This window comes from Cupressus sempervirens, chromosome 8, assembly GCF_028749045.1.
Source record: "Cupressus sempervirens isolate cs-2001-9-10 chromosome 8, ASM2874904v1, whole genome shotgun sequence".
NCBI lineage: Eukaryota > Viridiplantae > Streptophyta > Pinopsida > Cupressales > Cupressaceae > Cupressus > Cupressus sempervirens.
This window is the reverse complement of record NC_143125.1, coordinates 824409493-824423898: the sequence shown is the minus strand read 5'-3', so window position 1 is coordinate 824423898 and position 14406 is coordinate 824409493.

Genomic DNA, 14406 nt, shown 5'->3' with positions numbered 1-14406 from the left:
TCATTCACGTGTTCAACCACTTCATTTTCTAGTGGAGTCAAGGGAATAGTTTTTTGTCTATGAATACCATTAGTAGAGCAATAATGTTCAAATTCATGACTACAATACTCACCACCATCATCAAATTTGAGACATTTTAATCTCTTGCCAGTCTCATTTCCAACCAAGCATTTCCATTTCTTAAAAGTTTGAAATACTTTAGATTTCTGTCTAAGGAAATAAACCCATACTTTTCTAGTTGCATCATTGATAAATGTAAAATAATAATGAGAGCCACTAGGGAAAGATACCTGAGTTGGCCCAGATACATCAGTATACACAAGCTCTAATTTCTCATTTTTCTTTTCCTTGCCTCTCTTCACAAAACTTACTCTCTTTTGTTTTCCATACACACAACTTTCATAGAAATCCATATTGGCACATTTTAAACCTAGTAAAATTTTTTTTGAATGAATTAATTTCATACCTTTCTCACTCATGTGCCCAAGTTTTTTGTGCCATAGCACTATATTAGAATCTACAACAATCATTTGTTCTCCCTGCTCAACTATAGTAACTTTTCCTAAACATTCATTTTTCTCTAAAAGAATCAAAGTAGAAGGAAAAAATAACCTGTACGAAGATATATGGTGCCTACTTTCACACCTTTTACTACTACAAGGGAACATTTTGAAATCTTCAAATTTTTATCATTAAATGTAACTATACAACCTTCATCACCAAGTTGCCCTGTTGAAATTAAATTCCTACTTAGCCTTGGAACATTGCTAACCTCATGTAGTAGCCAATGACTCCCATTTTGCAACTTAATCTTAACTTTTCCCTTTTCAAAATTTTGACAAAGTTCATTATCCACCAAATAAACAAGCCCAAAATCCCCTTGGACATAATCAATAAAATAGCCTCTATGGGGTGTAGCATGACATGAAGCACCAAAATAAAAAACCCATGAATCATCAATACTTTTTAAAGAAAGAAGCAAAGAGTCCTCTTTGGATTTGTTACTTACCATGTTTGCCTCCTTGTTCCCTTTTGATTTACCTCCTTCATTATTTTTTCAAGTCTAGCAATCTTTCATCTTATGCCTTGGTTTTCCATAATACCAACAATCTCTCAGTCCTCTGGATTGAGACCTCTTTCCCTTTGACTTTCCTCTTGATTTCCCTTGATTTCTAGAATTGTTTCCTCTCTCAGTCATTTCACCTCTACTTTGTGTGTTCAAAGCACTTCTTGATGTAGATCCACCTAAGGTTTTCCTATGAGTTTCCTCACTCATAATAATACCAATCACATCATCAAATTTTAGGGTATTAGATCCAAAAGAAAAATTACTTACAACGATTACCAAGCCATTCCAACTTTCTGACAAAGAACACAAAGTCAAGAGAGCCCTAATTTCTTGGTCAAAATTTCCATTCATAGAAGATAACTGACTAGTAAAAGTATTAAACTCATTTAAATGATCTACAATAGATGCACCTTCTACCCGATTCATCTTAAATAAATGCTTCATGAGAAATACCTTGTTTGAAGTGGAGGGCTTTTCATATAGTTTCACTAGGGTTTTCATCAATGCTTCCTTCTTCTTCACTTTTGTAATGTTAAATATCACTAATGGTGCCAAGCATAATTGAATACTTCCAAGTGCATTTTTGTCTAAAATATCCCAGTCCTTGTCTGTCATAGTTCCCTATTTCTTTGTTTTTCCTTCTAATAGCTTCCATAAATCCTTTTGATAAAGATAGTCCTCCATTTGCATCTTCCATAACTGAAAGTTCTGCCCATTAAACTTATCAACCTTCATCTTACCCTCATCTTCCATCACTCCCACTCAACTATGAGACCTTCTTGTAGAGGATGGATAAAAAAAAAATAACGATGGTTTGGCTAAAAAAAAATGACAACAGTCTAGCTCTGATACCACTTGCTTGGATTAACCATAGACATAAATAATAGTTACATGCAAATATAACCAATATCAAAAAATAACAAAGCACACAAATGAGAACACAAGACACAAGGATTTAACATGGTTCACCCAATCCCTATGCTACATCCACCAACTACAAGTCCAATATTATGGCCATGGTCTACTGGTTGAGATCTTCTCCTCTGTGACATGTGATCTAGTTCATTCCTCCTCTCTATCCGTGAGCTAGTATTCTTTGGGCTCTTACTTTTTCCTGGGTGGTTTTTGCTGAATTCTTCTTCCTCTTCTCTTGTCTGGGCCTTTTTGCTTCTACCCTTTGTGTTGTCTTCCTCATCTGTCCAATGTTTAGCCTTTTTCTTAGTTTGGCTTGGTTGACCTAGGGGGGTTTAATATATCTGGCCCTATTTTTCTATTTTCTCTAGCATCTCATGATGTTCAGCTATGTATATATAAAATTACATGTACAAAGATGGATTTTCAATAGAAATATTATGCTAAGCTTTCTTCTCCTTTCATAGGTTCCATGGTTTCTTAATTTTCTAGGTTTGATGTTTATGGGTTTTTGATTTGATCTTTATCAAATATTATGGATTTTGGCATAGTTTGTTTGATGACATTTACAATTTAAGTGGTCTTGATGCTTTTAGTATGTAAATTTGTCATCCATATCTTTGTAAATACGTCATCCAGATCTTTGTAAATATGTCATGATCTGTATAGTCTGGAATATGTGTAAATTCATACTTCTAATATAATGTCAATCTTTAGATATGGTGCAATTATTGAATCCTTTTGTTATGTATTTTATCAGACCACTTTGGCTTATATTTGGCTCATTCTCCATCTTTTGAATCATTACATAGATGAGTAGTATTAGGGTATCTAATTAAAATACTAAGGGCTTACTATTAGAACATTAGTACTTTCTAATTTCTGTCACCAAAGCCATGAAAATTTCCATTATGGTAGATTGAGGCTTTTCTGTATTTCTTTATTAACTTGATGGGTAAATTGAAATATTCACATATTTAGCTTGTGGATACTACCATTTTTTATCATTATCCTTAATTAGGGCTATAATTAAAAGGTAATCAGAATGAGACTACTTAGATATAATCTCTCTCTCATGGTCACTGAAAGTATGACTATGAAGAATTATTAGCTAAGACTTTAAAAAAAGAGTAATTAGACCTTAATCCAAGTTATTTATCCAAAAAGGTTAAAGTTTTCCTCCTATTCAGTTTGTTCACATCATGTGGTCTCAGATTATATTTTAGTTTGAATACAAATGCATCCCCATTTAAGTTGAAAGGGTAAAATTAAAAATAATTCAAAAGAATATAGTATGACTCATACATTGTCCTGAAGAAATTTTAAAGGAATTTTAGAACTATGCTATTAACAATTAGAATATGGAAAGCATTTGAAATGAAGCAATCTCTTTTTAATTTTAATGTAGCTTGGTGCTAACCATATATGTATTAAATTATTCATGTATTAGTATTTGATTTTGGCAAATCCAATGTCCAACATTTCTTAAGTGGTAATAGATTATACATTGGATTTTGAGAACTAACATTTAAGGATGAGTTTGAAGTGCTTTTGGGTTGCAAAGAATAAAAAAGGAACATCTCTTCAAGAATGTCAAACTTATGATAGATAAGTTAAGAGGCTTCACTTATGGCTTCAAAAAGTTAAAACAGTGGATCATTTATCAATCCTATAAACAAAGAAGTAAAGGAAAGATTGCTTTTCCTAGGATCCCAATTGTAGCAAAGACTTAAGAATTTGATCACAAACAAAAAGAGTAATATATAGTATAGAATGATGTAAATGAAAAGTGTAATGGTAATTTTCATATTTGAAGGGTATTTATTTTAAAATACATTTCAATCCTTTTGTAAACTATTTTTTCCCATCAAATTCAATATTATAAAAAAGAAAGTTAAGTAATACTAATTATGTACTAAAGAAAGTTTTTGTAGGAAAGGAGAATACTTTCATTAAACAAAGGGGTTAATAATTTTTTCTCTAGCTAGTCCTTTATTTATAACAAAATAAATTACCTCATTAAGAAGCATTCTGCTAAATCATAAATTGTTTGTCCCTAACTATCTATTATTTCATCTCACTTTATGACTATGATATCTCATAGTCCAGAAATCCATTACACTATTCATTTAAAATTATATATTTTTAAAGATTCTTTCCTATTTCTATGTTTAACATACCCTTAAACTATCATGCACTTCATATTTTTATAATTTATTTGTTGTTTCATCACTGCTTTGTTCAAATCTAATATATTTCATTTTATATTATTGATTATACATTTATTTAAATGATAAATTTTAGTATTATATTTAATACAACTATGATTATTTTCAATTATAAATTTCTTTCAAAACAAGTAATTATGTTCTAATGACTATTTCAATGCATTGCCCATTGGCGCAAGAGCACCTAGGGATTGCTTAGGCAATCTGATATTTCATTCTTTTGTTGTGTGGGTGTGAGCCTTAGATAATTTTGGATGTGTTGGACATAAGGTCATGTTGACCATAGTAGGATTACAATAGGGCTTTTTTTCATAGGATCTTAGAGCCTTTTTACTAGGTGCAATTAGGGGCTAGCAAGTTGTAAAGCCTTTTGGTTGGCTCAAAAAATGATGATGATGTCATCATGAGGTAAATAGGGTCTAGGAAGAGTTAGGGTCAATATTTTACCTTAGTTAAGATTTTTGGTTAAGTTTGGGAATGTATGAAGGTCATTTGAACAAATTGGGGAAAAGTTGCTAAAATATATAAAAGTTGCATTGTGTACCTTTCCAATTTTTGTCAAGAAAGTTGAAAATCATTGGAGAGGAGTCTTAAAGGGTAAATAACTACCAAAAAACCTATATAATGCATGATGATACTTATGAGTAGGGTTGGATGCTCATTGTATGGATTGAGTGTTTTTGCAATCAACATTTGAAGTAGTTTTGTGAGCAAATTCATTGTTTTTTATGATAGTAGGTAGTTAGAAGTTCAAGATTCATATTTTCACCTATGCATCCTTTAAATTATATGTTTTATTGAATCTTTTTGTTGTTAGATGGGGATTTTTATCAAAAAAATTTCCTTTTGTGAAATTATTTTTGTTTTACATTGTCACTGATTTTGTCCAGGCAATTGATGAAGATGGAGCTCTAGCTCACTTTTCCACCGTTCATTATGTAGGGTCTCTTGGGAATAGTTAGTATAATCCATGTACATAATGTGTATAGAATCTAGGGCCCTCAAATTCAAAGAAAGTATTTTTAAGATCTTTCCCTAGCCAAGCCTGTGGTGAGTTTGGCTAGGGAAGACCATATAGAAATCGACATTTCTTGCAGAGGAGAAAAGCTAGAGTCCAAAATAATTTTGGACATGGAAGAAGGAATTATTACCATCATTAGATGAATTGAAGAGGCTCTTACCAATCCTAGAACAATCCTAAAACAATACTTATTGTTGAAACATCTTGTGAACCCTAAAAAGCCTGATTTTCACCTAATTTGGTTTAGGGAAATGGTATGACCCCAACACCCCAAAAAATATTTAAGGGGATGAATAATGAATCTAGAAACCTAAAAAATATCATAGGGTTACTTTGGAAGGTATAGGCTAAAACCCTATTTTCTCTCTATAGGTGACCTGATTGGAGCTACTAGCCTTTTAGGCCTATTTGTGAAGAAATGAAGAAATTGGATGGGAAGATGAAACTGATGGGACTTCTAACACACCTAATTGATTGAGTTGAAGTGTTTGAAAATAACTCCACACCTTTGCAAGGTCTAGTTCAAGATTTGAAGGTTGAGAGCCTTTATGTTGCTTTAAGGGCTAGGGTGAATGAAGTGAGAATGCATCAAGTTTTGACTTGATTGAGGAATATTTATTGGTAGTTGGGTTGGATAGAGAGACCAAGAGATTCTTAGGTAGTTAAGGTCCTATAGGTGACAAGTGGTGTGGAAGAGACACCCTAAGAGTCTTGTAAAAAGACCAAGAGTATGAATCAATGAGTGATTCATCCAACCCCCCTATCAGAGTGGTATCAGAGCCTAAAAATATTAGGCTTATGAACAGATGTTTTAGACTAAAGAATTAGTAGGAAAAATTACAATGGTGACCAATATAGAAGTGGCTAAGAAGATGAATGGGAAAGAAGAAGAAAACAAATCTCTCAAGGATAGATTAATCCAACTAGAGGATAATTTGGATTAGGTGGAAGAAAAGATTGATGAAGTCAAGAAGAAGGTTGATGGGAAACAACTAGAAGTTGATGTAGAGGACAAAGTTCCTATGCTAGATAATGTTCTCACAAAAGAGCCTTTCTTGAAGGCATTGAAGGCTATGAGTGGGAGGGCACTTGAAGGCATTCCATTGTTTAGTGCAAAGATGGAGGTAGATCTAGTTATAAAATGGATATAAGGGATAGAAAACCATTTTGAATGTGATTGCATCATAGAGGCATAGAAAGTCAGGGTGGAAAAATCAAGATTGAGAGGCTCTACTCTAACATGGTAGAAATTCATTCAGGGAAAAAGGGAAAAAGAAGGTAAGAAATAAATCTCTTCATGGAAAGGGGTGGTTCTTAAGGTGAGAGAAGCATATATACCAGAGGATTATGAAATTTAGTTACACCAAAATAGGCATAATCTATGGCAAAGGGATCTTGATGTAAGTTCCTACACTAAGGAGTTTCAAAATATTTTCATGAGGTCAATTGTGGTAGAGGATACCTTAATGGCCTAAAGTGGAACATTCAAGAAGAGACGATGCTTCTTAGTCCTAAAATAATGTATCAATACTATCAATTGGATATAAAGATTGAACAAAAGAACAAAAGACAGCATGACTAGTCCTCCAAAGGTAGAGGTAGAGGAAGAGATCAAAGAGGTCATAGAGGTGGACACCAAGGTAGAGGGAGTGAAACAAGAAATAAAGGAGAGTATAAGTATGCAAATCATGGAAGTGAAATTACTTCTAGAGGAGACCATGGAAGAGGTAGAGGATCTCAAGGGGGTCCCAATAGAGGAAGAGCTATAGGAAGAAGTACCTCATACTTTGCTACCATGAAGTGCTATAGCTATAGATATTTAGGTCATCCAGCTTATAGGTGTCCTAAGAAGGCATCCTCTTCTAATAATGATAAAAGGATTGAATATGCTCAAGAAGACACATCAAGTGTCAAGTCACTTAAGATCAACCCCATTGAATCAAAAATGGGGGAGAACCTAATTTTTAAGAAGTTTTTGGTTAGACAACCTATGAAGGAGGAACCAAAGCAAAGGAAAGCCCTTATTCAAAATAAGGTGCAAAATACTTGGAAAAGTTTGCAAGGTTATTTAGGATTTAGAGTCCCCAGATAACATAGTCTCTAAAGAGGTAGTGAAGAAGCTCAAACTTGAGAAGGTACCCCATACCAATCCATACAAGGTGACATGGTTGAATAAGGTTCAAAGTGTCCCGGTGAATGAATAAGAATGGGTGGAGTTCTCTATTGGTGGATACAAGGATAAGTTGATTTGTGATGTCTTGTCTTTGGATGAATGATATCTCCTATTGGGAAGACCATGGAAGTATGATAGAGGTATCATTGATGATGGGAAGGAAAATGTCATTTCTTTTAAGAAGGATGGTAGACATTGAAAATATAATCGTTGATGGAGGATAAAGCACCACAAGAAAAGACCCCTAGCTTTTTGATGAGTAGTGGTAAGGAGTTTTTCAACATCCTACAAAAAGGTGGTGAAGGATATGCTATCATGGTACAACCTAAGGAATAAGAGAAGAGCATGCCAACATCTATACTAAACGAGGTGCATAATGTTCTCCATAAGTTCAAAGACATAATCACTGATGGGACACCTACAACATTACCTCCTAAAATGGCTATTAGTCATTAGATTAAATTTATCCTAGGAGCTTCATTACCAACAAGGAAACCTAAAATCTCACTCTAGAGTATAACCAAGAAGTGGCTAGACAAGTGCAGGAGTTGCTAGACTAGAGATTAATAAAGAAGAGAATTAGTTATTATGTAGTACTGGAGTGGCATTAACATCCAAGATAGGTGGTAAGTGGAGACTTTGTACTTATTCTAGGGCTAGTAATAGGATCGCAATCAGATATAGGTTTCTTATACCTAGGATTGAGGATTTTATGGATTGTATAGGAGGATTTAGGTATTTCACTAATTTTAATTTAAAAAGTAGCTACTATCAAAATAAGATTCAGGAGGGAGATGAATGGAAAAAAAAATTCAAGGCCATTGAAGGGTTATATAAGTGGAGTGTTATGTCATTCAGGCTTAAAAATGCCCCTAGCACATGCATGAGGTTAATGAATGAAGTGCTTAAGGATTACATTGGTAGGTTTGTGGTTGTGTACCTACATGACATACTCATCTTTAACAAAGCTAAAGAGGAATATATGAAACACTTGGAGATTGTGCTCAAAAGATTGCATGAAGAGGAGTTGTCTATCAACTTGGAAAAGTTTGAATTCCTCAAGCGAGAACTTGTATACCTAGGATTTGTAGTATCACAAGGTCTATTTAAGATGCACCCAAGATAGGTTGAGGCTATCTTGAATTGGAAAACACTTACCATGGGGATAGAGGTAAGGAGTTTCCATGGGTTAGCTCAATTTTATAGGAAGTTTATAAGGAAATTTAGTGGTATTTGTGGACTAGTGTTGGACACCATCAAAGGTGGATTGAAGACCAAATTCAAATGAAATCTTGAGGTAGGAAGAGCCTTTAAAATATTGAACAAGAAGTGGCTACCCAACGTATCCTATTGTTGCCTAGTTTTGAAAAATTGTTCACATTCGAGTGTGATGCAAGTGGAGTTGTAGTAAGGGGAGTATTAAGTCAAGAAGGCATACCTATAGATTTCTTTAGTGAGAAGCTCAATGAGGCCAATAAGAAGTACTCTTCTTATGACTTTGAGTTATATGCTCTAGTGCAGTCATTAAGGAAGTGGAGACATTACCTCCTACCTAAGGAATTTATGGTGTTTACTAATAACCAAGCACTTAGCTACATCAACTCTAGGGAGAAGTTGAGAAATAGATACTTAAAGTGGATGAAATACCTACAATATTTCATATTCACTATTAAGCACAAGAAGGGACAATTGAATAAGGTGGAAGATGCACTAAGTAGAAGAATGTTGACATTACAAGAGGTTGAATTGCATAAAATTGGCATAGAAAGTATCAAGGAAATCTATAAGGGTGATGAAGATTTTTTTGAAGCAAATAAGGTATGAGCTAACTTTCAAAATCATTTTCATATTCATTTCTCTAAATATTCTTTACAAAGTGGGTTGTTGTTTAAGGGGAATAAATTATGTGTTCCTCAAGGTTCAATGAGAGACAACCTTATTCAAGAGAAGCACATGAAAATCTTAGTGGCCATTTTGGTGTTAAAAAAATATTGGAGTTAGTTTAGAGGTTCTACTATTGGCCCAAGTTGCTAAGAGATGTCAAGAAGTATGTAGAGCAATGTGTAGTGTGTATGAAAGAAAAAGGGGGAGCCAATAATGTAGGTAATAGGAATAGTCTAGGGTAGTGTAGGTAGATGATACCTACTCCTTGAAATAATCTACTTACACAAGGTTAACCCTAATCACTTAGAGATAACTTTCCCTTTGACCAACCTACCCATTTAGGCTTGCATACTAGTTTGAAACTGCTTTCTAGGCCTCCCAAAATGAATTTATTATGTTACAAGGGTTAGAGGCTCTTCATAGGGTTATTTGGTATTAATTACATCCATCTTTCACAACCTATTCATTAGCTTCCTATACAATCTCTTCAAAACAAGGGAAAACTTCTTTTTGGCCTGATAGCCCCTAATTAGCCCTCCTAATGGACTAATATTAGATTTTTGAAAATATTTCCTTAAAAAGGTCCCAAACTAATCCTAGTTAAAGATACCCTTTTCAAGGGCCTCCAAGATTCATAAAGTCTTAGGTTCCCAAGTTACACCAAATGCCCTAATCCAAATTTTGAAGGTTTGCTAGGGTTTGACAACATTTTAAACCAGTCTAAAGTAAATTTTCCTTTTCTCCCACATTAGAGAATTTAAATACTTTTCCATGCACCCATAGTATATTTACTTAATTCTTCCTCCATCCTTTTCACCCCATTCCATCAACTTTGCTTCACCCTTGTAAGAAAATTTCCTTCCTTGTTTTAATTTCTACTCAAGAACAACTTGTTTGAAGATGGCTTTGGAAAGTTAGCTACAATTTCTTGAAAGTTTTTATCCATTGCTTAAATAGAAGGTGGAATAGGAACCTTTTAGGATACCAAATCTACAACATTAAAAGTAGTGGATATGCCCATATCTGCTGGAAAATCTACTTGATATGCATTGGCTCCATACTATTGATATTAAGGTCAATTTGTCTATTAGTGACTCAACACTTAATCAAAATGGTTATATTTCTACCAAGATCTATAGCCTCTACCAAGATTATCATTTAGTTTGTAGTGTTAACCAAGTGATTCAGTTGTTCCTAAGCCAAGTAGTCAGAATATAGTGTTTACCAAGCACCTGAGTTAGTTTGCAATGTTTGCTAAACTACACAATGTTTATTGACCTTCATAGTCAGTGTACAGTCCAAATCGAGCGTAGTAGAGGCTACTAAGCTATTTAGTGGAAGTGAAGAATATAATAATATTAACCAAGCTTGTAGTGTTAACTAAGCTCTAAAATGTCTACTAAGATCATAGTGTTAACAATGTGAATCTAGTGTTGATCAAGTCATGCAGTGTCAATCAAATGATTCAACAACTATTGAGTTTCTCAGTATTCATTAAGTCCCACAATGCTAACTAAGTTCAATCTACTTGGAAGTGATTAGTATGGAATAAGCTTCAAGTTCAACCGACTTCCAAAGTTTGTTGTTGATAGTTTTTGCCGTGTATTAGAACATCACTGAGTTTGTCTTCAAAACTTGAGTTATAGTAGTTGGGGTAACTTTGTGAATTATGATGAAATTGGTATTATAGCCAATTTCAGTAAGTTGTGATTTGAATTGGTATATATGTAATGCATTCTATCACATCCAAACAAGAATGTGAAAAAGTATATAGTGAGTAGGAGTGCAAATTAAAGAAGGCTACAAGTTATATAAGGAACAACATAGATTTATCTATCATAGTTAGGTGATCATTGTAATTCAAGAAATCTCATTTAGCAAATTAGAGTTGTAGATTAAAGATCAGCCACTGGTTTATCCTAACAGGTGCATCAGTCAAATCCTCTAATAGGTTAGACTTAATAGTCTTTTGCTAAATCTCTTAACTAGGTACATACTTCATTGTATGTTTGTAAATCTTTTAACAAGGTGAACCTCATAGTTCTTATTGCTCCTAATAGAAAAGATCACTAAAAGTGGTCAATTGTAAGCCTTAACATTTTAAATTTATACTATAGTACTAAAGCTTGTGGGTATCATCCCCACCCAAATTTTACTTTCTAATTAGAAGGTTTCTATGTCACCATATCTTGTGTCAAAGTGTTATGAATTTTTTATTGCTTTCATTCTTTTATGCATTCAATTAGATCAAAATATTATATGAAGGATTAATTAGTGAAGTAAGATAAAGTTTTATTGGTTCCTAATTCACCCCTTTCCTCTTAGTAGCCTTGCCTACCTTACATTTCCAAAAATTGGTATCAAAGCATTTGGTTCTCACATTAGAGGCAATGGAGGTATACAAGCTAGATAAGGCTATTGACAATGAAAAGTTGGATCTAGAATTGGCCATTGGACAACTCAAGAAAGAAAAGGAGTAACTCTCTCAATCATTTAAAAGAAGGAAAGTCTTGTAGTACAAATGAATGACAATCTCTACACTAAGGAAAGAATTGAAGACATATGTCCAAAAAGAAATTTTGATGAAGCTAATGAAGCAATCAAAGACCTATTAAAAAAAAACTCCAATCTTCAAGAAGAAGTCAAAAATTTGAAAAGAGAGCAAGAAATCTAGTCAGTCAGATTATGTCAAGTCATGGAAGAAAACTACAAAGCCAAAGAAGAGATAGAAGAAAAGAACAATTAAATTCAACAACTATCCCTTCAAAAAGTAGACTTCATTGATAAAATCACTAGTGCAAATGAAGAGCTTATGAATCTAAGATCATAGAATGAAAGATTGCAAAATGATCTCAGCATTGAAAATAAAACCTATGAAAAAATGATGAAATCTTAGGAAAGCATGAATCAATTGAATGAACAAAGTTAGTATAGACACAAAGGCAAAGCTAGAATAGGATATACAAAACAAGGTGAATAATCTTAGCAAGGAGCTCAAAAAAATAAAAGTCCTACTTACAATCATTATAGTAAGGTAGGTCATACATCAAACAAATGATGAAGTAATGGAAAAGAAAAAATTAATGAAAAGTGTTATAGTTACAACAAGCATAGTTATAGAGAAAGTGAATGCTTAGAGAAACCTAAGTTTGAAGGTAAATGTCACAATTTCAAGAAACAAGGACACAAATATTTAGAGTGTAAAACCAAGAAGTGGTACCCAGCATAAGAAATTTTGAAAGAAATTTTTTGGATGGGATTATAATACATGGTGTAAATGTCACTACTATGGTTAATTTGGCACATTGGAACAAACTGTGTGAAACATCACATGAGGAAAAGAGATACTACAAAAAGATTTTTTATTTGTATAGAACTTAGACATCTTTCCAAGAACTATATGAACACAGGAAGAATTGAAGATGAAAAGAAAGCCAAACTTGACAATATCATAAAACAAATGAGGAAACAATGGGTACCAAAATCTCTAGAGAATGAAAATAAAAATCATGAAGTGAATGACACCTAAGTGAATGAGTTGGGTGGCACAATAATTTCAAGTTAGTTCCCTATGGAGATCACTAGAATTGTGATTCATAAATGTCATCTAACATCAATTCCAGCTAGCAAGAAGAAAGATCCATATCAACATTCAAGATGCACAGGGATGACTGCGCATGATGAGAAGCAAAAGACCCTAGTGAGTGTGTGTTGGTGTTTTAACCCCAATTTTAAAATTTGATAGCTTGGTCCCCTTGATAACTTTTTCATATTTTTCCTCTTAGTCTCCCCTAATTTGCGTTGAAAAATGCTTTATGGAGTCTTGTTTCAAGAGGGAAATGTTTAGATTGATTGTTATAACAAAAAATCTAGTAATACATATGCCAAAATTTGAGATTGAGAAAATAGTTTTAGATTGTACAAGGTGGTTCTAAACCTCTTTGTGCCTACTAAATAGATTTTAGTGATTCAATGGTTTAGAGTTTGAGTTTGCAGAGCCCAAATTCCAACTTCATTTTTAGATGTATACCATTTTCAGACTTGGAATGTGAATTTAGACTCAAATTCATTGGTTAGCTTTGGAAAATGTTCAAATGGTTCAAAGGGTACAAAGGGTACGAAGATTCAATATGCTTTTCAAATGGATTCATTGATTTGATATGGCTCAGCAGTTTGAAGCTCAAATGCAGATCCAAGTCAGAATTTGATATGAAGATTTAGATATCTTAGTTTGAAGTTCAACTTCAAATTTAGAGTTCAACTGAAAGACATGATTATGGGTGTAATTTAGTGATTCAAGAGTTTCAACAATTCAAAGATTTAGTTTGAACAACTATAACAAAATTTTTATAAACTAAAAATTGGGTCTCAGTACGGAGGTCATAACTTTCAAACCCATTGTTGGATCATGCTTAGCTTTGGATATGTGTGAATAAACATTATTTTCTAAATTGATACAAGATAATTTTCAAAAAATTTCCTAATTTTTGAAATACATATGATTTTTCACAACACTGTCAAATCAGCACTAATAGTCACAGAATGCAAATTACAAAATATTAGTCATATTTTGGGCGCAATATTTTTCAATCCAACTATTAGATCAAGACTCATTTTAGATATGTCTTGGAAAACCTAATACTATAAATCTTCTCCAAATATTTTTATCAAATTCATTATGGATCCAAAGTTATGGGTTTCTAAGTGTGGCACTATCGAAATCGACACTAATAGTCACAATATGTAAATCATAGAATATCAATCATACTTCAAGGGTCATAAATTTTATTCTAGTGTTGGATTTGTCTAAATTTTTAATATTTTTTCACCAACCTAATTCTATAAATAATTTCCAAATGGTTTTTTTAGATCTATTACAAATCAAAAGTTATGACCATTTCCATGAAATATCAAAACTATCATGACAATTGTGAAAAGATGACAACATTTCATCACTGATAAATACCACATGTCAAAGTCTTCTTATAAACATTATAAAATGATATCCATAAAGTCTTAATTATAATTCTTATAAATAATTTATGTTATAGAAGGATAAAGGAAAGTGCCCATGAACAATGATCAAAGGAAAGGAGATTTAATTTATGATAATTTCCAA